This window comes from Sinohyriopsis cumingii, chromosome 18, assembly GCF_028554795.1.
Source record: "Sinohyriopsis cumingii isolate HCF-2022 chromosome 18, ASM2855479v2, whole genome shotgun sequence".
In the NCBI taxonomy this organism is placed as follows: domain Eukaryota; kingdom Metazoa; phylum Mollusca; class Bivalvia; order Unionida; family Unionidae; genus Sinohyriopsis; species Sinohyriopsis cumingii.
The window spans coordinates 16,661,778-16,688,635 of NC_142978.1; the positions used below are offsets into that span (position 1 = coordinate 16,661,778).

At 38.5% G+C, this 26,858-nt stretch overlaps 1 protein-coding gene across 1 annotated transcript in view; it reads right to left on the bottom strand.

Annotated features, from left to right (window-relative positions):
* Positions 1–26,858, bottom strand: part of LOC149776148 (secernin-2-like) — a 169,259-nt gene extending 142,401 nt beyond the window's left edge. Inside the window, exon 1 of the mRNA XM_089942444.1 lies at positions 26,603–26,858. The gene's annotated coding sequence lies outside the window, so the exon portion shown is untranslated. The remainder of the gene's footprint in view (positions 1–26,602) is intronic.

Consider the following 26,858-nt stretch of genomic DNA (forward strand, 5'->3'; position numbering starts at 1 on the left):
CATCTACACCCTGATTCCAATATGTGTCCCAAAAGGCACATCTTCACCACGGTGCTAAAATGTGTTGCAAAAGGCACATCTACGCACAATTCTAAAATCTGAACCAAATATCACATATACATCACGAGGCGAAAATATCTACCAAAAGGCACATCGACACCTCGATTCTAACGAGTCCTAAAAGGCACATCTACACCACGATTCTAACATGTGTACCAAATGTTACATCTACACCACGATTCTAATATGTCCCAAGAGGCTCATCTACACCACGATGCTAAAATGTATACCAAATGTCACACATGCACCCTGATTCTAACATGTGTACCAAATGTTACATCTACACCACGATTCTAATATGTCCCAAGAGGCTCATCTACACCACGATGCTAAAATGTATACCAAATGTCACACATGCACCCTGATTCTAACATGTCTACCAAATGTTACATCTACACCACGATTCTAATATGTCCCAAGAGGCTCATCTACACCACGATGCTAAAATGTGTACCAAATGTCACATATACACCCTGATTCTAATAAGTGTCCCAAAAAGCACATATCACCCCGATTCAAGTGTGTACCAAATGTCACATCTACACCACGATTCTAAAATGTGTACCAAATGTCACACATGCACCCTGATTCTAACATGTCTACCAAATGTTACATCTACACCACGATTCTAATATGTCCCAAGAGGCTCATCTACACCACGATGCTAAAATGTATACCAAATGTCACACATGCACCCTGATTCTAACATGTCTACCAAATGTTACATCTACACCACGATTCTAATATGTCCCAAGAGGCTCATCTACACCACGATGCTAAAATGTGTACCAAATGTCACACATGTACCCTGATTCTAATAAGTGTCCCAAAAAGCACATATCACCCCGATTCAAGTGTGTATCAAATGTCACATCTACACCACGATGCTAAAATGTGTACCAAATGTCACACATGCACCCTGATTCTAATAAGTGTCCCAAAAAGCACATATCACCCCGATTCAAGTGTGTACCAAATGTCACATCTACACCACGATGCTAAAATGTGTACCAAATGTCACATATACCCTGATTCTAATAAGTGTCCCAAAAAGCACATATCACCCCGATTTAAGTGTGTACCAAATGTCACATCTACACCACGATGCTAAAATGTGTACCAAATGTCACACATGCACCCTGATTCTAATAAGTGTCCCAAAAAGCACATATCACCCCGATTCAAGTGTGTACCAAATGTCACATCTACACCACGATGCTAAAATGTGTACCAAATGTCACACATGCACCCTCATTCTAATAAGTGTCCCAAAAAGCACATATCACCCCGATTCAAGTGGGTACCAAATGTCACATCTACACCACGATGCTAAAATGTGTACCAATTGTCACACATGCACCCTGATTCTAATATGTGTCCCAAAAAGCACATATCAGCCCGATTCAAGTGTGTATCAAATGTCACATCTACACCACGATGCTAAAATGTGTATCAAATGTCACATCTACACCACGATTCTAAAATGTCCCAAGAGGCTCATCTACACCACGATGCTAAAATGTGTACCAAATGTCACATATACACCCTGATTCTAATAAGTGTCCCAAAAAGCACATATCACCCCGATTCAAGTGTGTACCAAATGTCACATCTACACCACGATTCTAAAATGTATACCAAATGTCACACATGCACCCTGATTCTCACATGTGTACCAAATGTTACATCTACACCACGATTCTAATAAGTCCCAAGAGGCTCATCTACACCACGATTCTAAAATGTGTACCAAATGTCACACATGCACCCTGATTCTAACATGTGTACCAAATGTTACATCTACACCACGATTCTAATATGTCCCAAGAGGCTCATCTACACCACGATGCTAAAATGTGTACCAAATGTCACACATGCACCCTGATTCTAACATGTCTACCAAATGTTACATCTACACCACGATTCTAATATGTCCCAAGAGGCTCATCTACACCACGATGCTAAAATGTATACCAAATGTCACACATGCACCCTGATTCTAACATGTCTACCAAATGTTACATCTACACCACGATTCTAATATGTCCCAAGAGGCTCATCTACACCACGATGCTAAAATGTGTACCAAATGTCACATATACACCCTGATTCTAATAAGTGTCCCAAAAAGCACATATCACCCCGATTCAAGTGAGTACCAAATGTCACATCTACACCACGATTCTAAAATGTGTACCAAATGTCACACATGCACCCTGATTCTAACATGTGTACCAAATGTTACATCTACACCACGATTCTAATATGTCCCAAGAGGCTCATCTACACCACGATGCTAAAATGTGTACCAAATGTCACATATACACCCTGATTCTAATAAGTGTCCCAAAAAGCAAATATCACCCCGATTCAAGTGTGTATCAAATGTCACATCTACACCACGATTCTAAAATGTGTATCAAATGTCACATCTACACCACGATTCTAAAATGTGTATCAAATGTCACATCTACACCACGATTCTAAAATGTGTATCAAATGTCACATCTACACCACGATTCTAAAATGTGTATCAAATGTCACATCTACACCACGATTCTAAAATGTGTATCAAATGTCACATCTACACCACGATTCTAAAATGTGTACCAAATGTCACATCTACACCAGGATTCTAAAATGTGTATCAAATGTCACATCTACACCACGATTCTAAAATGTGTACCAAATGTCACATCTACACCAGGATTCTAAAATGTGTATCAAATGTCACATCTACACCACGATTCTAAAATGTGTATCAAATGTCACATCTACACCACGATTCTAAAATGTGTACCAAATGTCACATCTACACCAGGATTCTAAAATGTGTATCAAATGTCACATCTACACCACGATTCTAAAATGTGTACCAAATGTCACATCTACACCACGATTCTAAAATGTGTATCAAATGTCACATCTACACCACGATTCTAAAATGTGTATCAAATGTCACATCTACACCACGATTCTAAAATGTGTACCAAATGTCACATCTACACCAGGATTCTAAAATGTGTATCAAATGTCACATCTACACCACGATTCTAAAATGTGTACCAAATGTCACATCTACACCAGGATTCTAAAATGTGTATCAAATGTCACATCTACACCACGATTCTAAAATGTGTATCAAATGTCACATCTACACCACGATTCTAAAATGTGTACCAAATGTCACATCTACACCAGGATTCTAAAATGTGTATCAAATGTCACATCTACACCACGATTCTAAAATGTGTACCAAATGTCACATCTACACCACGATTCTAAAATGTGTACCAAATGTCACATCTACACCAGGATTCTAAAATGTGTATCAAATGTCACATCTACACCACGATTCTAAAATGTGTACCAAATGGCACATCTACACCAGGATTCTAAAATGTGTATCAAATGTCACATCTACACCACGATTCTAAAATGTGTACCAAATGTCACATCTACACCAGGATTCTAAAATGTGTACCAAATGTCACATCTACACCAGGATTCTAAAATGTGTATCAAATGTCACATCTACACCACGATTCTAAAATGTGTACCAAATGTCACATCTACACCAGGATTCTAAAATGTGTACCAAATGTCACATCTACACCAGGATTCTAAAATGTGTATCAAATGTCACATCTACACCACGATTCTAAAATGTGTACCAAATGTCACATCTACACCACGATTCTAAAATGTGTACCAAATGTCACATCTACACCAGGATTCTAAAATGTGTATCAAATGTCACATCTACACCACGATTCTAAAATGTGTACCAAATGGCACATCTACACCAGGATTCTAAAATGTGTATCAAATGTCACATCTACACCACGATTCTAAAATGTGTACCAAATGTCACATCTACACCAGGATTCTAAAATGTGTACCAAATGTCACATCTACACCAGGATTCTAAAATGTGTATCAAATGTCACATCTACACCACGATTCTAAAATGTGTACCAAATGTCACATCTACACCAGGATTCTAAAATGTGTACCAAATGTCACATCTACACCAGGATTCTAAAATGTGTATCAAATGTCACATCTACACCAGGATTCTAAAATGTGTATCAAATGTCACATCTACACCAGGATTCTAAAATGTGTATCAAATGTCACATCTACACCACGATTCTAAAATGTGTATCAAATGTCACATCTTCACCACGATTCTAAAATGTGTACCAAATGGCACATCTACACCACGATTCTAAAATGTGTACCAAATGGCACATCTACACCAGGATTCTAAAATGTGTACCAAATGGCACATCTACACCACGATTCTAAAATGTGTACCAAATGTCACATCTACACCAGGATTCTAAAATGTGTACCAAATGTCACATCTACACCACGATTCTAAAATGTGTACCAAATGTCACATCTACACCACGATTCTAAAATGTGTATCAAATGTCACATCTACACCACGATTCTAAAATGTGTATCAAATGTCACATCTACACCACGATTCTAATATGTCCCAAGAGGCTCATCTACACCACGATGCTAAAATGTGTACCAAATGTCACACATGAACCCTGATTCTAACATGTGTATCAAATGGCACATCTACACCACGATTCTAAAATGTGTACCAAATGTCACATATACACCACGATTCTAAAATGTGTACCAAATGGCACATCTACACCACGATAATGATGTGTTTCAAGTCTCTAACAACACAACATGTTTTAGTAGTTTGTACAAAACTGCCTTAGAGAAAGAAATCTGTTTATGCTGCCTTATGTTTGGTTTAGAACAGTGGAGTAACGTACATCTTGTAAAATGTCGGACAATTTGAAATTCAAAAGGAGATGCAATCTCTTCGGTGTTAACTGTATTAAAGATGACTGAATGCTTTGGCATTAGATGTATTAAAGATGACTGGATACGTCGGTATTAGCTGTATTAAAGATGACTGGATACTTTGGTATTAGCTGTGATAAAGATGACTGAATACTTTGGCATTAGCTGTATTAAAGATAACTAATACTTTGGTATTAGCTGTATCAAAGGTAACTGAATATGTTGGTATTAGCTGTATTAAAGATAACTAAATACTTTGGTATTAGCTGTGTTAAAGATGACTGAATGCTTTGGTATTAGCTGTATTAAAGACGACTGAATACTTTGGTATTAGCTGTATTAAAGATGACTGAATACTTTGTATTAGCTGTATTAAAGATGACTGAATAATTTGTATTAGCTGTATTAAAGATGATTGGATAATTTGGTATTAGCTGTATTAAAGATGACTGAACACCTTTGTATTGGCTGTATTAAAGATGACAATGCTTTGGTATTAGCTGTATTAAAGATGACTGAATACTTTGGTATTAGCTGTATTAAAGATAACTGAATACTTTGGTATTAGCTGTATTAAAGATGACTGAATAATTTGTTATTAATACTTTGGTATTAGCTGTATTAAAGATGACTGAATAATTTGGTACTGGCTGTATTAAACATAACTGAATACCTTGGTATTAGCTGTATTAAAGATGACTGAATGCTTTGGTATTAGCTGCATTAACGATGACTGAATGCTTTGTATTAACTGTATTAAAGAGGACTGAACACTGTTGTATTGGTGATATTAAAGATAACCGAATAATTTGGTATTAGCTGGATTACGGATAAATTAATACTTTGATATTAATTGCATTAAGGATGAAAAATGCACATATTTGTTGAGGTTAATAGCCACACCAAACTACGCTGTATCTATTTTACTCAAACAGGTGTATTGCCCTTATATAATGAAAACGCTAAATCCTTACGTCAACATCAAGTACACAACTAGAAATACGTGCATGCGTATGGTTTACATTCATTGTCTCTTCTATTAGTTTTTTTTATCATCGGCCTGCTGTTTATATCTGGCAGTAGTTATGGTTGTAGCATAAAGATGTATCGACTAGTGGCTCATTAATTAACCGCGGAAAAGTGGATACAGACAAACCTAGAACAACAAAGCATCAGAGGCCGACTCTACATCTAACTTTATAGCAATAAAATCACCATTTTGAAAATTCCATTAAAATGAGAAAACAAATCCATTGATAGAAATAAAACGTTTTGTGAGAAACATGTTTTAAAATAAAGCTATTTCTCTTTAAAAGAAGAAAAGAGGTGTAGAATTTGTTGGAATAGATACGTAAAGAATTCTTGCTTCAGGGCGCGGGAAGGCTATGCGAGTTTCAAAGCCACACACTACGATGCAATTATGCGGATAAAACCAGGTTACGGGCGCGATCGGGGCCGCGTACCATAGGTTGCACAATTCTGGGTTAGGGGTTTAAGAATGATGCTTATAACTTACAACAAGGAAAGTGCTAACTTAGAATTTTAATCTATTATTATAAACAGAGAGTAGAGTGACTAACAGGAAACGCTATCAAAGATTACCAGTTTTACGGCAACGGATTGAATGCTTGCAAGCTGCACTGAACGATTGGTGATTTTCAGACAGAGACCCGCAATGATCTTGTACCAGCATTATTTTTTTACGTACACGTTATCCGATGCCGTATCACCAAGACCACTAATCGTTAACTGAGCAGGGTACCAGTCTAATCGTTAATTGAGCAGGGTACCAGTCATTGCATGGAAGAACGTTTGACATAGCATTAAACATGTCGGGATCGATTCGTCTGCTATAATATCAAATTCAGAATTTTTGGGTCACTTTCTGAGACTTGTATTAGCACTTTCAACTTGCGGATAGTTTTTCTCTTTTCATAGGAATCTGTAAAAATACAAGCAGTTCCACTCTGTTCTCCTAATAAACATAAGATGACAAACTCGCCCCCAGTATTTTACCCGAGGCAAAAATGATTTAATATTTATTTATTTAAATTGAAATGCATTTATAGTACCCTGAAAGCTGATCTATATTTGGTGTACCTGGCACACATCGCCCCCCCCCCCCCCCCCCCGTTATGATTAGTGAATACAGCTTTCATCAATCGTTGAAGCTGCTGGCATCTGTCGGTCTGCTTAAGACGATGGATATGAAGTAGCCGTTGCTGATTACTTTTAGGTTTTGCTGCATTTCCTTTGCTAGCTAAAAGTCTTATCCTGGATGATGGATAATTCCGCAAGTCACATAACTGTGTTCTATGATAGGGATAGCCTGGTGGTTACCTTTCTTCTTGCCTTGGAGCTGGCTGTTTAGCTGGTCAAGCCAGTGTTTGACACGATGTAGCACTGAAAACCGTGTCTTGCATTGCCAGCTGACTCTGCTACATGCCGGCGACTCCTATTCGTTAATGCTAATGTTGAGACCTTTCACATCGCGCTTGCAGACATATTTATAGTGGAGTTTTGGGCGCCATACTGGTCTCTTATTATTGGCAATTTCGCCGTCGGGCATGGGCTTTGGGATTGATCCAACTTGCATTCTGTGCACGTGTCTAAGCCAGGGCAGCCCTCTCTGTTAACGCTGATCGGCCGTTTGACTTGGTCAAGTACGTCACCGTTTGTGACCCTCCCTTATTTGTTGTTACAAGGATGCAACGCATGCAGGGGAGGTGGAACCTGTGCCATTCTCCTCTTGGCGACGGCAGGTAGTTCATGGTTAGCTGCCATACAATAGGATGCTGAAGATGTGGACCTGAAAGATCAGCATGTTAATCATGACGGTAAATTTGTTGTTATCCTGAGCGCGTCGTTTTTAGTCTACTGAGGCTGGACACCACCATTCCACTGCGAGTGTTTAATAAAAATGAAAATGGTAAATAGTCCCCTAAAAAATATATGATTCAATTCTAGGATTTAAATTGTTAGCGCAAACTGTATAAAAATTAAGAAGCATTTATTTGACAAAACATAAAAAGACTGTCTGTGTTACGTATGTATGTAGGGCCATGAGTTACGGATTGTATTTATGTACACGAATTCACACTTCGCCCATTACAAACAATGTTACCCTGTACGCAATTAAGAGCTGCAAAAGTTAGAGATCCTTCAGGGTAATCTGTCTCCGTTTAGAATTTCGACAGTTACACGCAGAATAAACGCTGATTTTAGGCATATATAATGGTGGAAAAACTGTGTAGATGCTCTCGCAGCACGTTTTGTCGTCGTCAGCGTGAGACTTTACAATTAACTTTAACGTAGGTGTTAGGCCCGCAATAAATCGACAGCCAGTGATCGTTAACCTTCCTTGTTTGGGGCGTGATTTGAATTTTTATTAGGGCCCGCTGAGATAACGGTCCGACATATATATTTAACTTTGGTTTAAGTTGAGGAACATATGGAAGTAGAGACAACCCATAGATAATTTGTTCCAAGAGGAAAACATTGTCATGAAATGAGTTTTGTGAGAGTAGTATTTAATATAGGATGAATAGAGATAATTTTTGAATGGCGCCTTAAATTTTGGGGGGTTGGATAAAGTTAATCCTGATTGGCAAAGCTAAATGTGGGGTGTGGATTCCCCAGACGAAATCTAAGGTTTTAAGTATGCTCCCCCGTGAAATTAGTCAGTCCAAGCATTTTTGCGGAAGGGGAAGCTTGGCTTCGGGACAAGTAAAAGACTGTTCCGGTGGCCTAATGGTTAGAGCATCCGCTTTGGATACGGGAGGTCACATGTGGACTATAAATCACTAACTGGATTACATCGGTCGCCATGCGCCGATTTCTCGCTTGAAAATAACTAAAACTCATTTACAAGACTGAATTAATGGACATCACTCCTTGTCCTAACCACATTACTTGCTAATTAGCAATTCTTTGATATAACATTTCCAGATATAGTAAAATCAATTCCTAGCGTACATGATACAAATAATCTTAAATTCACATATTCACACAATTTGTGTCAGAAGTAATGCATAAAATCTTTAGAATTCATGAGTCATATAACATTTAAGACAAATGCATGCAAACCATTTACTTCCGAACTCACGGAAAATTGGTTAAGAATTTAAAACAAATAAATTCAACAAATAATTACAAGCTTATATTAATGAATATATTGTACGTGTTTGAGACAAACATTGTAGCTTCCGTGAAACGTTTCCTTTTCTATGAAGCCGAATCTCTTTCCGTGTCCCTCGACTTTCCAGATACCCGTCCCTTGGACAATTTCACTGGAAAAGAGCTTTTTGCTGATACATGTGTATGGTTGACTTGGAATTTTAAAATAATATTAGAAAATAATTTTCAGTTATATCGCTACGATGTCCGCAGCGTGTCACTTTATAGTGATGTCTAGCACTGGGGCACTGTGCCGCAGACATGTAACATCATGTCTCACTCGGTCACATTATCTTGACACCAGGTCGACCAGTCCTAGTACAAATATATTAATGTTGAGCGCCAAGCGAGGCAGCTGATTGTACCATTTTGTTTTAAATAAGTATTTAGTTTGTCTCGGCCGGGTTTCGAACCCGAGAACTCCTGCATCCAAGGGAGCCATGTTTTAAGGTAAATGTTAATAACAAAACGTTCGTAGGGTTGTCAATTAAGAATAGTCAGTTGTATATTCTTATTTAATCGTGACTGATGCTATTTGTATAAACGTCTGATTGACTGAACGTCTTTTTCTGTCTTTTCTTTCTTTACATGCATGGGCTTTAATAACCATGCACGAGGCCTCGCTTTTGAATCTTCAGTAATCTAAACTTCAGATTCACTTGACTGAACCTCAAAGGAGAAAATTCAACTGATTCTTGTATTTCAGTGATCATGACCGTGTTATGTATTCAGTGACCGGTCAAGATTTTTGAACAGTTATCTAAGCTTCGTAGGACTGAACTATCATTTATTTTAGTCTTACCAGAGAGTACAAATCTGTGCCAAAACCTAAACTGAAGAAACTAGGGACAAACCGGCACATTGAAGTCTACGGTTTCAAATATTCTTAAAAAAAGAATTATACAACGATGCGTCGTTTCAGCTAATAGTATGATAATAACAAAAAAAAAAGAGGATTTTTGTTACTGATCAAGGTCACAGCCTTCTACCCCCAATAACTTTGTCCTCATATCACGCGCATATGCCCATACTTGAACTTTACCTACGGGTGCCCTTGTAAGAGAAACTATGTGGGGCAGAAGGCTTCAACCAAGATCAGCAATCAACTAAACTTCGATTATCATACTACTTCATCACTCGACCACAATATCATACGTAATGATTACGGAATCAACCATAGGAACACTGGCAAACATGCAAACATTTATCTTTGTTCACTGCCTGTAATCGACCACCCCACCCCGTCCCCCCAGCTCCGTATATAAGCTGATGTTGTGGATGGGTTTCCATTTCTACCAACACTGTGTCAAACTCAGCTATGCCAATCATTTTATAGTCAATAGCCATATAGTGGAGTTTATTAATTGTATTAAAACTGCTTTATGCATCCGCAAGGAGCTCTGCTTAGATTTCTATTCGCGAATAAAGGCATGACGAGATTATTTTACTAGCGCCGCCAGTCACACTGGATACTATTGATATGGCTCCAAAACAAATTGCGATTGGTGTGCCTATACTAGTTGCTTCAGTCATGATTCCCACCTTACCCACGCAACGAGATTCCGCAAAAAGCATCTGGGACCACACACACATCAGCGTGTATTTCACGAGTAGCGCAGTCCTCTTGGTAAATTCATTTCACAGCTGTTGTTCCGCTTTGATTATTTTCTCTCGTCGGTAACAATGGGGGTCTATAGTGTTTTATATACACCTGGCGAAACTGTTGTCCACAGACGTCATCAGCCGAGTGCCCATCTTGCTATTAATAATGTGATCGCCTAACAAAACAGTTTGGCATTCATCACGTACATGTGCAAGATATACACATAATTCTAATTACTCTTTTTTACTGGTACAACTGTCATACTATTACAAGATATACAAATAATTCTAACTAATTACTCTTTTTTACTGGTACAACTGTCATACTATTAAAGAAAATCGATGTCTGTTGAATATTTAAATTTCAGGTGATAGCGAATTCTGGGATCCTAACACCATGTTTATATAAAAATGAACAAATTGCGCCATTGATTGGTGTCTGAAACGATCGTTCTCGTACTTACACAAACACTGTTACACGGACAAGCGCGTCCTTTGTTGAATAAAAGTCGAGATATTCTTCTCTTTGTTGATTCAATTTTGGGAATATAACCGGCGTGAATTAGTCCACGAATTCCACTTGATCTTGCTAGAATGAATCCCCTAGTATTTTTTTACACCGTGTATTCCACGATCGGGTGCTTGCACGTTCCAATGCTACGACTCCAAGCTGGCCTCAAGTTGGTAGTGGTACATCAGAGTGGTTCAAACGGTCTATTTATAGCTTACCTTCACTTAGATTATATTTGAGAGTATATGAGGGTCTAGTAACACCATTTTGAAGCAGATATTCGTTGACAAGTGGAACTATCTATATTAATATCCGCTGTCATTTTGTCCAAAGTTATGTCGACAGATTCCGCAACCTCACCACCGCGGTCAGAATCCATTACTTATATGCGAAAACACATTTTAAACACAAACGCCAATGTGTTTAATTACATATCCGGATATATGTTGAAAGTTTCGAACTGAATTTTATCTTCGGCAACTAATGATTATGGCAATATACAAGAAAAAGTGATTGAAACTGAGCGTAAATATCAGCTTCTGCTAGTGACGAAACAGTGGAAAGCTGATCATTTACCAATCAGGTCATCATGCCCTACTCACCTCTATATCTGCATAAGATGAACAAATCCGATCCAGACTAAAAATCTTAAGAACAAGATTCATGTCTATCAAAGTAAGCCACGTCCATAACACCGAAAGTAAGGCGACCACTTGTTATAACATTATGTTTTTTCTCTCCTTCACTGCCAATATTCGTTTGATATATCACCATGAATTTACAAATATGTGGGTGGGGACAACTTTAAGATCAATGCATCGATGTATTATTTCACAGCAGCCTCGGATACATCGATGTAAGTCTTGCTAAACGCAGTCGAAATACTGGAGTATCTGATCCACTATTTTACTGATTTCGGCTAGATTCTTTCCGATGGTTCATCATAGCATTGCAAAAAATTCTCAAAATGTCCGCACTGGTTGTTCCTAATTTTCCAGTTTGATCTTGAAAAATCATAAGCTCGAACGGGTCAACGTCAACAAACCGGCTGGTAAACTAGGTTAAATCCACTTCGGTAAAAAACCTGGTCAGATTCACATCGGTGCGACATCTGGTCGGAGACCTGGCTGAGACTTCACATCTGTAAATTTCAACATGCATTTTGTTTACTATTATACGTAATTTGCACGAAATAAAGCACAAGGAAGAAGTAATTGTGGTGTTGGCGAGCGCAATAGGGATGTCCAGCCTAGTTTGCAGCACTGAATAAAACAGTGGTCATTTGTCGTCTCGGGTTAAATTGTGTGGTAGTGTAAGTCCGCATTAGTCAAAATACAAAAGATGTCGCGTCGTTATTATGTATGTAACACAATGAGTTCCGGGACCTGTTGTCAAATCGAGGTTGATAATTCCGGTTTTCCCTGTGTGTGGAACAATCAAATTCTCGACTATTGTTAGATCAGTAATGACCGAATCGGAGAGTTTTTGGCTTAATACAAATTTTACTGACCTGCGCTGGTATTTTCGCTGTCGGTGTAACCACCTTTGCTCATCTTTGTTTAAATAAATTTTAAAATCCTTGCCAGGCACAAACGAAATCCTCCACCAGATCTCTTCATTGGTTGAGTTAATGACGTACTCAACAGTGGAAAGTTCACCAACGTGCACGGTTGTTCCACCGTTTCACGAAAACATAAACCATCTTTCGCAGAAAGACCACCAAACGGACGTGATCGAATACTAGGCCAACTATAATACACGCGCAGTGATACTGGTGCGATTTCAAGTGTACGACCCCTTGACACAGTAACTGCTGTAGAACAGTCATACGAATTTCTGGCTTTGTTGATGAGATCGTGATCATCGAGGTGATGTGCGGTGTTAAGTTTGCAATATCACACAGATTTTCATTTCGCGAAGAATTGCCTCAAAGCTGATCATCGTGTTGTATACATCATCGATGGCTTCAACAAGTTCATGACTTAAGGCGCTAAACGTCTCTAGGTTCATGATGTCGTTGGTGAACAACCGCCAACAAATCAATACGGCCTAATTAATGACTTCTTATACGTTATGACCGTCGTAAAACGACCCCAAAAGTGTTGCAAACCAATCCGAAAGATCTACGTTGTTCCATAAAGACGAAGGATGTCTGTGTGTGTTTGTGTGTGTCAGTTTAAATAGCAATGGCTATCGAAGCATTTCTATTGTTTCTGTTCGCGTGGTTCGCCTGTGCGTACAAGTTTGGTTGGGGCTGCAATTCTGTTTCATCGCTTCCAGGATTAGAAGAATTGTGTCAATGTAAGTGGGGGACGTCGTCATGCCTTCGAGAGTTGTTGCGTTAACAAAATCTGCAAATGTTTCATGGGCTTGGTAATGTTTTCCAGATTCATTTGTATCAAGTTTTCTTTCACAAAACTCAAACGACCCACAGTGGCTTGATTAAATAATGTAAATTCCCACTATGCCTACTAGGTCCTTACAGTATATACATTCTTTTTTGGTTTTGGGACACAAGTTCTCTCCAGTTGCCGTGCACAATGAGACAGGCACATATATGATTTTTAAAGAGCCTCTTTGGGCCATTGTGAATAAAATGTTGCTTCGGTGCTCTAGTAATTGATTCGTACACGAGCGGTAGTGGCTGTAGAAGATTCTTAAGTGCCGTTTTGATGTTTGCGGAAAATGTCTTGGTGCCTTCTTGGTCCTCTTCAATATTCCTGATGCCCTCTAGGATCTCACTAACGTCCTCTTCAAGTTCTCTGATGTGTCTTGATTTTGCAATCGTCTCTGGCAATCGTCTAATTGTCGTCGCTGATGCTGTCATGGCTTTCTTAATATCTCTGACGCGTTTTTTTGCCTTCTGGTCCCATCATCGACAGGGTGATTTTTGCAACTTTTGTTACTTCTTCCGCTGTTTTCGCAGTATTGGCTACAACATCCTTTGTTAGTTTGAACAGAGGTGCGAACGTTTGTCAAAGTACTCTGTGCGATCTCCCTGTTCAGTCTGTGTCGACTGTAACATATATTTGAAACTTCTGTAGACGTCCATAACAATACGAATTAGTTCCTGATGTTCACGAGCAGCTTTACGATGTCGTTTCCACACTCATCCATGACAACACTGGCTGCTGTGACATTCATCATACTCTTTTAAAATTTTTGTCCAACCGGTTCGATACTTTCGTGGACACTACAAATATATTCCGAAACTCATCCCGCGAGTAATCAACATAACATTTAAGGTCTAAATGAAGTTGCGAGGCCATATGAATTAATGTTACGGTGTATCATAAACATGTTACCAATGACCTAAATCACATTAGGCACGTATGCGTTTCTTTAGTGATGTAATTCATTTCAGCGTTTTTGTATCGATCTCGGGTAAATATTTTCAAGGGGTTGTCTTTTAGTTCAAGCATCACATCGAAATACACAAGATTATCCTTCCTCGCTACATCATCGTCAATGACTATGGAAAAGAAAAAAAAAAAACAGTGGAAGATTGCTACTTGGTTTCGACTGAAGATGCACCGTTATTTCTCTATGTGGTCCAATATACAACCGATCCCACGTTAACCACCTTAAAATCATATTCAACAACAATGGAGTTTTCTCTGATCCATATGTGTCAATGATTAACGTGCGAACTGAGACTGGAAACATATCACCGTGTTTGAGTAGTTTGGATTTCGCCTGCGCAGATAAGTCAATGACAGCGAAGTTTCTCCTTCGTGATGCCATGTTAAATATCAACACAATCATGTCTTCACAGTTCATGAAATTTGCACTGCAAATACAATGCGGGCCAAACACGTAATAGCAGAGTTGCAATCACTGAAATTTGTATTCTGTGTGAATGAAAGAAGTATACGTTGGTATGATCTTCAAGGTCCACCCAGAAACACATACGAGGATTTATAAATCATAAACATTGGTGACAGTGATTTCGCTGCTGCATTAGTGCTGCTGTCTAGAACACCATCAAACAAATGCCCTGGTGTAAAGCACATCAGGCTACCTCCAGGACCTAGATACTATTGCTGTACGACTGGAACATGGCTGGCTATACGAACTGATTCTAACAACCTACAGAAGCCCGTGGAAGCACATTAAATCTTGTCGATGCTGTATCTTACCTACAGGACCCTTTCTTTAGAGCATCATGATATCCGTGCGCGTAAACGTGCCGATATGGATCGCATCCATGACGAAAACGTAATCAATTCTACGCTCAAAGAAAGAATTGCTAGATGGATCATCAAAGGAAGAAAAAGGGTTGTTATTATTGCTCTGGGAGACAGCCACTAGCACAGGTAAAGCACACTGATGTAATGAAACTAGCCGTGATCTACAATAATTCGTGCAGTTCTTGGAAAGGTGAAGCTGCTGTTGAAAAGTTAGCTAGCGCGGCAATAGTCGCCTACATGGCTGCTCAAGCGCGGGGGCAAATTTACTTGCTCGCGTCAAGAAGAATTTTCCGTGGATGGTTTGATGACAGAACACCCAACGAAGTTCATCAGGCTGATCTTTTGTTTCGTCCACGTGATAGTGTCCGGGGAAGTACATACAAGTACGCCTTTGCTACTGTAGATGTTGCCAGTAAATAGATAAAAAGAAGTGGAACCGCTGAAGTCTAAAGTTTGAGCAAGTGTTGCAGATGCACTAAACGTATCTATGCACTTTCTTCACCAACATGGCCACGGCTATTGCAAGTGGATCCAGGTAGCAGATTTGTGAAAGTTGATGCTGCGTTGCTAACAAAACATAATATGCGGATTTGTGTTGGACATGTTAAAATGTATTGCTACCAGGCTTTTGTAGAGCGATTTAACCTCACACTTGCGGAACGGTTATTCGGACATCAGACATTGTTCGTAATGCATCGCATACGATCTTGCGAAGGCGTAACACGACTTCCATCAGTCACACAAACACTAAGTATCGAAACACGCGCACAACTGGGTTAACAACTTCTTAGGCGATTTGACTGAAGGCTCTAACCGTTGCATACAAAATGATTTTAACTACCACCGTCATTAGACCCACTCGGAAGCAATTTTATTCGGTATCTGTGTGTACCATGGAAGACAAGGTCGACAAGATCTTGCAGCTGATCCCTTATGTTTCAATAATGTATTTACAATCTCAAACTGGATATTCCGATGGAAGCAACATGTTACCATCTGGCACCTGTGGATGAACGAGCGGCAAATAATAAGCATTAGTGCGAGCGGAATATCAAGCCGTGTCCGCGGATATGGAACTAACACCAAGTTTTTTGGGGGGATATGTGCTTGCCCGTACATGTAAGTACTGATTTCATCTGAGATTATCTATTGCTTGGTGCTTAGCTTGGAAAAACCTACTTTAGTGCAAAGGTACGCACCCATCTGATGATTCTTTCGCTGGATCAGATTTGCTGTATGTTGCGAATTCGCGACGCTCGCAAAGACATTCCACACACATGTCGTACCGAAGACCCTCTTACAGAGTTAGGACGCAGTTTAAAAGAGATTTCATGGATAGACTTGCCTGAAGACTCATATTTGAACTTACCAACAAGCTTTTTGTTATGTTATTTACTAAACATCGGATCATCTTTCAAATATTTGCAGGTGTCAAACTCACCCACGTCCGCTTACACATCACTGAATGTAATATGTATAAATAAAGAATTTGTGGTCGTGTGTAGCATTTTTACATTTGGTTTAATCTTATCATAATAAAATTCATACACGAGCAGTTTAGATAAGTCCAGCACAGGCGCGTCGACCTAGATAGGCTTCGCCAGGTTCACTTTCGATGTTGCAATATGTGCGGCAATGAGTCCACCATTGAAGTTTTTTTTTCTTCAAGACTCGAATGCCGGGTCAGCAATAAGCCTTCAAAGCTTGTCTTGTTCACTATCACATAAAAGGTTGGAAAAGTCTCCATGGTCTTGCCAAGCATAGAATTGTTCGTGAGTTTGAAGAAATGTTTATCAAATAACGTTCGTAGTCTTATATGCGCAGATCCGTATTTATTTGAATGTACGGAACCAGCCATCCGGTCTGGCAAAACGTAAGAACTCAATGGTTCAATGACACACGCATACCCAATCGCAGATAAAATTTTAAATTATTTATGTGAACTACATAGTTATTTTTAGTTCTAATGTTTGGTACTTAGTTTACTACATTATGTATACTTGCGTCCGGTATCGTTTATAATCTACACTGACACGGAGACAGCCACTCGTAGGGCACGGACAGCACTTCCAGTACTAGTGGATACTCATTTTGGCTGACGAAAAGCTAATCTGGGTACCCCTGGTCAACAATATAAAAGTATCCGATATTATTTTTGTACTTGTGAATTTTTACAGTCTCAGGATTGACCAAATTAAACCCGCCAACAGGCGTGGTATGCATCAGTGTCCATTCATAAATATTGATGGCGACAAGATACATGATGTAATTAGTTGGAACAGCGGGGTCATATCGAATATCACGTTAAATAAAAAGATGTTTTTCTATGTCGGTGAGGAATTCAAACTCAACCTCGAGTTTTAATAGCAGCGCGTCCGAAGCCATTCCCGGTGAAGAAACGTTATGCACGCGATCAAGCTTGTACAAAGGCTTGACCGAACACTGATATCTTACCTCTGTTCGTACACATGCTTTGAACTTCTTTGACAAATGTGCATTACGCATTTAAACGAAATACTGTTTTAATCTTTTTGGTAGCGTTAGAAACATTCCATTGGCTAGGTAGTATGAAACCAGCATCAGATGTATTCATAAATCTTTCCAAAATAATATGCGCATCAATCTGTGAACCTTTCGCCATTATATATGTCATAGTAATTGTTTAATATAAATGAAAACATCTCCATTCAGTTTGTGCTTGTGGGTCGGTATCTTTGAGATTCTAGGCACGCTACTGATTGTAAGCCGTTACACATGTGTGCAGGCCATAACAAATACGGCAGTTTGAATTTGTAGCCGTTACACATGACGTTCTTACGTTCAAGCTAAAATGTGCAGGCCATAATAAATACGACAGTTTGATTTTGGAAGCTGTTACATATGACGTTCTTATGTTCAAGCTAATGTGTGCAGGCCATAATAAATACGGCAGTTTGAATTTGTAAGCCGTTACACATGACGTTCTAACGTTCAAGCTAATGTGTGCGTGCAGGCCATAACAAATACGGCAGTTTGAATTTGTAAGCCGTTACACATGACGTTCTTACGTTCAAGCTAATGTGTGCAGGCCATAACAAATACGGCAGTTTGAATTTGTAAGCCGTTACACATGACGTTCTTACGTTCAAGCTAATGTGTGCAGGCCATAATAAATACGACAGTTTGAATTTGTAAGCCGTTACACATAACGTTTTTATGTTCAAGCTAACATGTGTTAGCCAGAACAAATACGGCAGTTTGAATGCAACCCTGGATGAGCCTTTAGCGTGCCAAACGACATACTGGAAGGCCCAAAGGTTGTTCAATGCAAGTACGTCTCTGTCACATACACACATACATATATACATACTGTCGCGGATAATCGCCGGTGTTGCATTAATTGCTACTAGCAACTATAGCCTACTGCAGCGATCTATACGGCGTCATTGCCATTTATTTCTTTATCTACGTAAATGCACACTAAACGTAATTTGCTGCTTTATGTTCAATCATGCAGTCATGTTAGTTTTCTTGTGAAAGGCAGACTTTAAATCTCTAGCTGTGCTTTGCTTTTGTCAGACTTAATGATTTAAAAATCATTTCTTATCAATTATTCATTTGTGCCATTATTCTGCATCTTGACTCATGACAGCACTCGCTTGACGTTTCTATGGTCTCTATATATTGATTTCCAATATCGTCATGCACAAAGTCTTATAGCAATCGGATCAACCTCTGTCGTTATAGTCTGAGGCAATGAAGATGGATATGGTTTCGCTCTGGGATGTTGGGGTACCACTGACAGAGGGGAAGGCTCAGCGCGAAGTTATTTGCTCTACCATCTTTAACAATATAACATTTATCTATTATCACATCAAGTGCTGTTGGAAGCAGACGACTGATGAAAATTCATTATCTCGCGTGCTCAGAAAATAAACACGAAGAAGCACAATGTATACGAATTTTTGACAGTGTACAAATTATTGTGTTCCAAAAGCACACTTATGAAATTTTAAAGTATAAAAATAGACTAAAAAAATGCTTTTTATATGCTGTAATTTACCTCTTAAGTTCAGACTGAAAAAAATAGCGACCTAGAGCTAGTGCCAGATGTGTACTATCAAACTGAAATCAACACACATTGTTCAGCTATACTACTACTACTAACAATAATAATAATAACCCTTAAACTTTAGACATACACGTTCTGTTTTTATAACATGTATTACCAGCATGGAAAATTAGAAGATTGCCTTTTCTTTAAGGTTTCAACACTGAAACTGCAGCGGAACCTTGGGCCATCTTTCATCGGAAAGAGACGATGTTCCGATTAAGAAAGATGGTTGCCTATCCATGACCGAAAGTTTCCGTACCCTTTATAACCACAGTCTCCAACTAGCAGCACAATTACCTCCGAGAGTTCACGTTGAAAGTGGTAATAATTAATACCCTCGAAATGGAATGTTTTTGAAGACTTCTTCCTCTTTCTAGAGCATACTTATAATCAACTGTCTGAAACCTTACTTGTGACATCAGATACATTTTAATAGACGTGTCTGGTGACATGTATGCAATGGACAAAGACCACGATGTGTGTGTATCTATCTATCTGTCTATCCGTCGGTCCGTTTATCCACCCACCCACCCATCCAGGCATCCATCCATTCATCCAACTACCTACCTACTTATCTATCTATCGATCTATCGATCTATCTATCTATCTTTCTTTAACTTTTGTAATCAAGACTGATATCATAGCATGTCACAAAAGACAATGTCGCATCCCTAAACCAATAAGACTAAATTGTGATCCCTCGACTCCCACCGACTCACACATATACATGCGCATACGCATACAGTAAGATGTCGAAAACTCGAAGTGCCGTGCGACTAATATTAGTATTGAATATTCGGTTGATGATTTTTTAAGGTCCAATACAAGACAATGGATTATGTTAGGGCTGTGCGAGTCTTCGAGTAATGCAGAACATTCGAGAGATTCATTTCTGAATTATTGAAGTTAACAATTCAACATTCGGGAGAAACTCAGAACGTCTAAACAGGGATGAGCAGATAAAAGGTCTCTAAAATATAACACAGTAATTTGAAATTCATCCAACTTACTTTGACCATTTGTCACTGTCCCCCACTTCACAAAACCCTTCTCTATGTATTCAACTAATGACATCTACACCAGTCTATACATTTAATCTCTAACGCATTTCCCTGTTTCTCCGTTACATGTCCTTGTATGCAGTGTTCCGAACATCCTTCTAGTTTGGCCCCATTGATTCATGCAATTATGAACCACATATAATTGGCTTGTAAAGAAAGGAGGACGATGTAAGATATTGGTTGAATCTAAGCGCCACTTCCATCATTTTATTTGACTGTATCTTATGGAAGACATGCGAGCTTAGTGCCTTCCCGAGGAAACACGGAGGTAGCCGACCCTGCTACTAGTTGGATGCTCTACCAAAATAAACTACTGTAGCTCCAGGAAAAAAGACAAATAACAAAAGTTACCACTGTTAAGCACCGGATGGAATACTTATTGTCCTATAGTAATATTTCAACACGGTCTAATTGGTCTACCCCTTCATTGTTCTGAACAAACACTTCACCAAATAAAATTTAACCATAAACCTTCATAAAAAGAAAGCTCAGTTATTTTGGGCATAATAAATGGATGTCAATTCCAGATAAAAATATACAATGTACAGCAGTCGGCGGTAGACAATGAAATTCCTGTACAAATCGGTCGTTTTTGCAAATTCGTATCGCATCTCCAGCTTGTTTTCGTTCTACACAAAATCATCGACCACCTGCTCCATCTAACGCTAGGATTAAATATCGATGAATCTTGGCTTATTGGATTCTGGCACTGTGCACGCTGAATATATTTTGCATAATACAACTTACAATATGCGTAATGGCAACAGTCTGGATGTATGCATGCTCTTTTCAAATAATTCAATTTATTCAAATGAGTAATTCAACATGTACTCATTCGATGACGTGTTAACATATAGATTTTTAATGTTACGAGGGTATGACGTTCGAAAGCAATGTCAATGTCATTGTCCTTTCCATAATATTGGGTTGGGGTGAGGGAAAGTCTCTTTAAGAGTGTCGAAAATATTCTTCTCTCATCGTTAAGACCCGAATCGTTAAGACCCGAGCATCTGCCCAATGGTGCTAGAAAAGAGTATTGTGTTGACCATACAAATTATTTCAAAATTGCATGTTCATCCTTCCGAGTGTCTAAAACTTGGCTATACTTGTTTTGCTCAAAACTACTAAATACTACACTCCGTCCGTTTCCTTTTCCGGTATCAGCAAACAGTACACAGTGACTATAATTGCTTAACTGATAACGAAGGAATTATGAGACGAGTTCCACGGAATATGGTGTCCCGTTCGCACGCAATGATGGCATACGTAACACGTGTTATACACGTGAATCAAGGTTTATAACTGTAATCGTATCTGATAGTCCAAACTAATTTACGACAAATAAAACTATTTTATAAAAACTCGAAGAATTTGCAAGGAAAAGATACTTAAATTGCCTTTCGATTCGTAATAAACCTACTCGGGAATTTCCGTACATTCCTCACTGACGGAAACTACTGAAGTACCAGTACATAAAAAGTACCGTGATACGTACAGCTAGAGAAAAAAACATCGGGCACCTCAAATTGTCATTAACACGGGTGACATATCCCTAGGGGCGTAGTGCTGTGGGAACGTGTGTGAACGACATTCGCTTGCATTTACGCGCATTCCCTTATTATTGTATGCTGGGCATTGTCCCCATCCACACCCCGCATCTGGGTAACACGCATTTCCTCACTTCTGTATTGCATTCTCTCACTTTTTATTTAGCACTACACCACTGCATATCCCCTTGAAGAGCATAACTGTACAGGAGAGACAGACAAAATTACTATGGAAAAGTAACCTTAGAATACCCATACTTTGTGTGTGTGTGTGCAATTATATATATATATATATATATATATATATATATATATATATATATATATATATATATATATATATAAAAACAAATATCGCTGACCTTGACTGCAGTATTTTGGAAAATTTATGAGTCACACTCGCGACAAAAATGCGAAGTCATTTACTCTCCACAACAGTTCGCTCTGCGTTTACGCTGGACAGAATTGTTCTCTTTCAATCTCACAACCATGAATTACAGTTTAAGTCTAGTATTTATGTACTGATCTGCTTGCATAGAGTTTAACGTTCCATCAGTACAATGCTGACTGGACAGTGCCCACTAAGTTCAGACATTCGAAAATGGCATAGGAAACTAAGTTAGTGATGAAAATAAAGGCAGAATCATTGAGATACAATGTCAAATGTTTTAGATACAAATATAACTCTTTAAAAAAGTTAAAGATCATCTCAGCGTGATCATCATCACAAGATGCACCAAAAGGCAAAAATATTGCCTCATGGTTATTACGGGGAAATGGACGCAATTAGAAATACAAAGTTTTGCCGATGTTGTAAGAGTTAAATTTCTACAATAGCGTCCAAAAATACTTGTGGATTTTGAAGTGGCAGTGTTTCAATATACATGAACATATCAAAGACGATTTGAATTTTTTGTTTGTTTTAGAATTCCTCATGTGTCCCAAATTTTATGAAAATTACATCTCACCAGGCTATAGACCTTCTGAAAAATGATAAAATTCATTGTTTTTCTAAATCTGATCTGAAGCAACAAAAGTTGTTTTAAGAGTGGATAATTCTGAGATTTTGTATGAGAAAGGTGAATATTAAATGGCAATACCTTCTTGGTCTACGGTTCGTTTGTTTCATGTCGCCAAATAACATCTAACTTATGCAAAGAATATTTACACTTGCTAAAAATTATGCATATATCAAATAAAGACAAGGAATTTAATTACAACTCATATACGTCATAGATAACTCAGCATAAGCGAAAAAATCGTGACAATCAAACCGGACACATCAACTCAGCAGTAGTGCATGCCGATTTTTCCCATGCCGCATTGAACAACCTAACCTACATAACGTTGTTTTCTCCAGACACATAATTTCGTATGTCTTGGGAATATAATTTATTCAAATTTTATATTGATATGACAATTTCGTGCTAGAAACAAATCTTCATAAATTTTCGTATCTACTGTTTATTTTAAGTATAATTCTAACCGCGGCAACTCCAACGTAAATACAGCCCAAACGAAATTCTCGATTCCCGGACAACAAAAAAAAGAAAAAAAAAAGAAAAAAAAAGGTAGATACTTGTATGCTTTTGTAGAGTATTTAAACACCTTTTATACGAAAGATGTCACGAGTCACTCGTCAATCATATGAATTCTTGGAGAAGTTATTTCCAAGGACATGACCTCCATAAAGTAACGGAATATTCATATTGTATTAAACATAGCATAAGTCAATAATCAACTCAAAATTGAAATTGGGAAGGAAAATAAGTTTATAATTAAGAATAAATGAATGTACATCTTACATTCGATGCTTTATATTTTGACATTTTCTATTTGTAATTGTAACCATTTTCATCGAATGACTGATCCATCAGTCGTCTCCTGCGATATGGAGAGGGTGTTTCCGGCCTACTCTATATCTTATGGATATGGAGAGGGTGTTTCCGGCCTATTCTATATCCTATGGATATGGAGAGGGTGTTTCAGGCCTATTCTATATCCTATGTATATGGAGAGGGTGTTTCCGGCCTACTCTATATCATATGGATATGGAGAGGGTGTTTCAGGCCTATTCTATATCCTATGGATATGAAGAGGGTGTTTCAGGCCTATTCTGTATCCTATGTATATGGAGAGGGTGTTTCAGGCCTATTCTGTATCATATATATATGGAGAGGGTGTTTCAGGCCTATTCTATATCCTATGGATATGGAGAGGGTGTTTCAGGCCTATTCTATATCTTATATATATGGAGAGGGTGTTTCAGGCCTATTCTATATCCTATATATACGGAGAGGGTGTTTCAGGCCTATTCTACATCCTATGGATATGGAGAGGGTGTTTCAGGCCTATTCTATATCCTATGTATATGGAGAGGGTGTTTTAGGCCTATTCTATATCCTATGGATATGGAGAGGGTGTTTCAGGCATATTCTATATCCTATGTATATGGAGAGTGTGTTTCAGGCCTACTCTGTATCTTATGTATATGGAGAGGGTGTTTCAGGCCTATTCTGTATCATATGGATATGGAGAGGGTGTTTCAGGCCTATTCTGTATCCTATATATATGGAGAGGGTGTTTCAGGCCTATTCTATATCCTATGGATATGGAGAGGGTGTTTCAGTCCTATTCTATATCCTATGGATATGGAGAGGGTGTTTCAGGCCTATTCTATATCTTATGTATATGGAGAGGGTGTTTCAGGCCTATTCTATATCAAATGGATATGGAGAGGGTGCTTCAGGCCTATCCTATATCGCATATGGATATGGAGAGGGTATTTCAGGCCTATTCTATATCGCATATGGATATGGAGAGGGTGTTTCAGGCCTATTCTGTATCATATGGATATGGAGAGGGTGTTTCAGGCCTATTCCATATCGCATATGGATATGGAGAGGGTGTTTCAGGCCTATTCTATATCATATGGATATGGAGAGGGTGTTTCAGGCCTATTCTGTATCATATGGATATGGAGAGGGTGCAAATGGTCCAGACGCATTGTAGTTTTGGGTCCAGCCATGTATTGGCTTGGAAAGTTGTTGCAATGATAGTGGTATCTTCGATAATCGTAATGTTCCATCATGTCCCCGCTCGGACACCATTTTTACTGTGCACGTTATTAAGCCATGTATTTAGGATATACAATATAAGCCACTTCAGTGCCAAAGTGCCATATTCTCGCGCGTCCTTTAATCACTGTCTAGTTATGACTGACAATGTTTGCACTCGCTGTGACTGGATTGAAAGCATTTAAGGTAATTAAAATATAATTCTGGGTCTGCCAATATGTCATGTCATGACAAATCCACACTTGGTGTAAGACCCTCCATCCTCCATCCTCCAACCTTTCGACCTGCCCCCCCACCCCATCCCATTTCGCACGACTGATCTAAAAACTGTAACCCAAAATCAATTACATCCACTAACCCTCGTTTTATGACTATATGTGTACACAAAAATCGTAAAATGTATTAGGAAATATCACTCTAACTGCAAATTGTATATCCCTCACTTGTAACCCCACCCAATTTTTTCCCTTCTGGGTATCATATGGGAAAGGCGTTTACCAATTTTTGTGAAGTTTCACATACCGGTTTAGGAGAAAACATTGTTATGGACAGACGGACGGACGGACGGACGGATGGACACATGTAGAATATTACAATATATCTCCGCTAAAGTGAATGGACAACGACGCTTAGTTTTCCTCCGACATACATACATACATACGTACGTACATACATACATACATACGTAGATATATAGATACATACATACATAGATACATACATACATACATACATACATACATACATACATACATACATACATACATACATACATAGATACATACATACATACATACATACATACATACATACATACATATTCTCCGTCCGTACATCATTTCGTTTTACAATCGAGATTGATACAATTATATTGTGGGTTTTGCGAATTGCCTTTCCCGTTCCGTACGTGCGTATGTATACCCGTTTTATACAATGTATATTTATTGATCTCTGTTATCAGACAGATAATCGAGCGAATAGTTTTGACTTTGACAGAGCACGAAGAGATTAGACGAAAAAGCAAAGTTATATGCAAATAAGCAAACATGAAATTAGAGTGTATGATTTCGGTAACTTAACACATTGGGGACACGTGAATAACAATGATATTAAATATAAATCATCAGGTTTCATGAAACAAATACGTGCTTACTCTCTGCGTTCAGCGAGACACACACACCCACCTGACTATTTCACGAAAATTCTGGTTCAATATTTGCGAAAATTTTGTCACAGTACACTGTCAGTCGATTTTTATCGATCAGTAATGGCCATCATTTACAAATCATGATCTGTGTATAACACACATACTTTAGGCTAACTATTATATTTATATACGAGACGAATGCCAACATAGCACAGGAAATATAAAAAACACCTCTTTCATAACAGTAGACTGTATATGAAACATAGAAGACAAGCATATCTAAAAACAAATTGAATATTTACCTCTCTTTGGCCTAAATTAATTCCTCAGAATGTCCAAGGCAAACCTAGGCTTGTTTTCATTAGATAAGGAAGTACCCGATACCAGTAAAGCTGTCGGCCTACTAGTTAACACTGCCGCTACTGCTGATGTTACACTGGAAAGCTGGCGTATGCTAATTACACTTTGTAGTCTCACAACGCATGAGCTGACGAGCAGACTGATCGATTTATGAATGAAACTACAGTGTATAGAACAATGCACAGCAACCGTATTCCT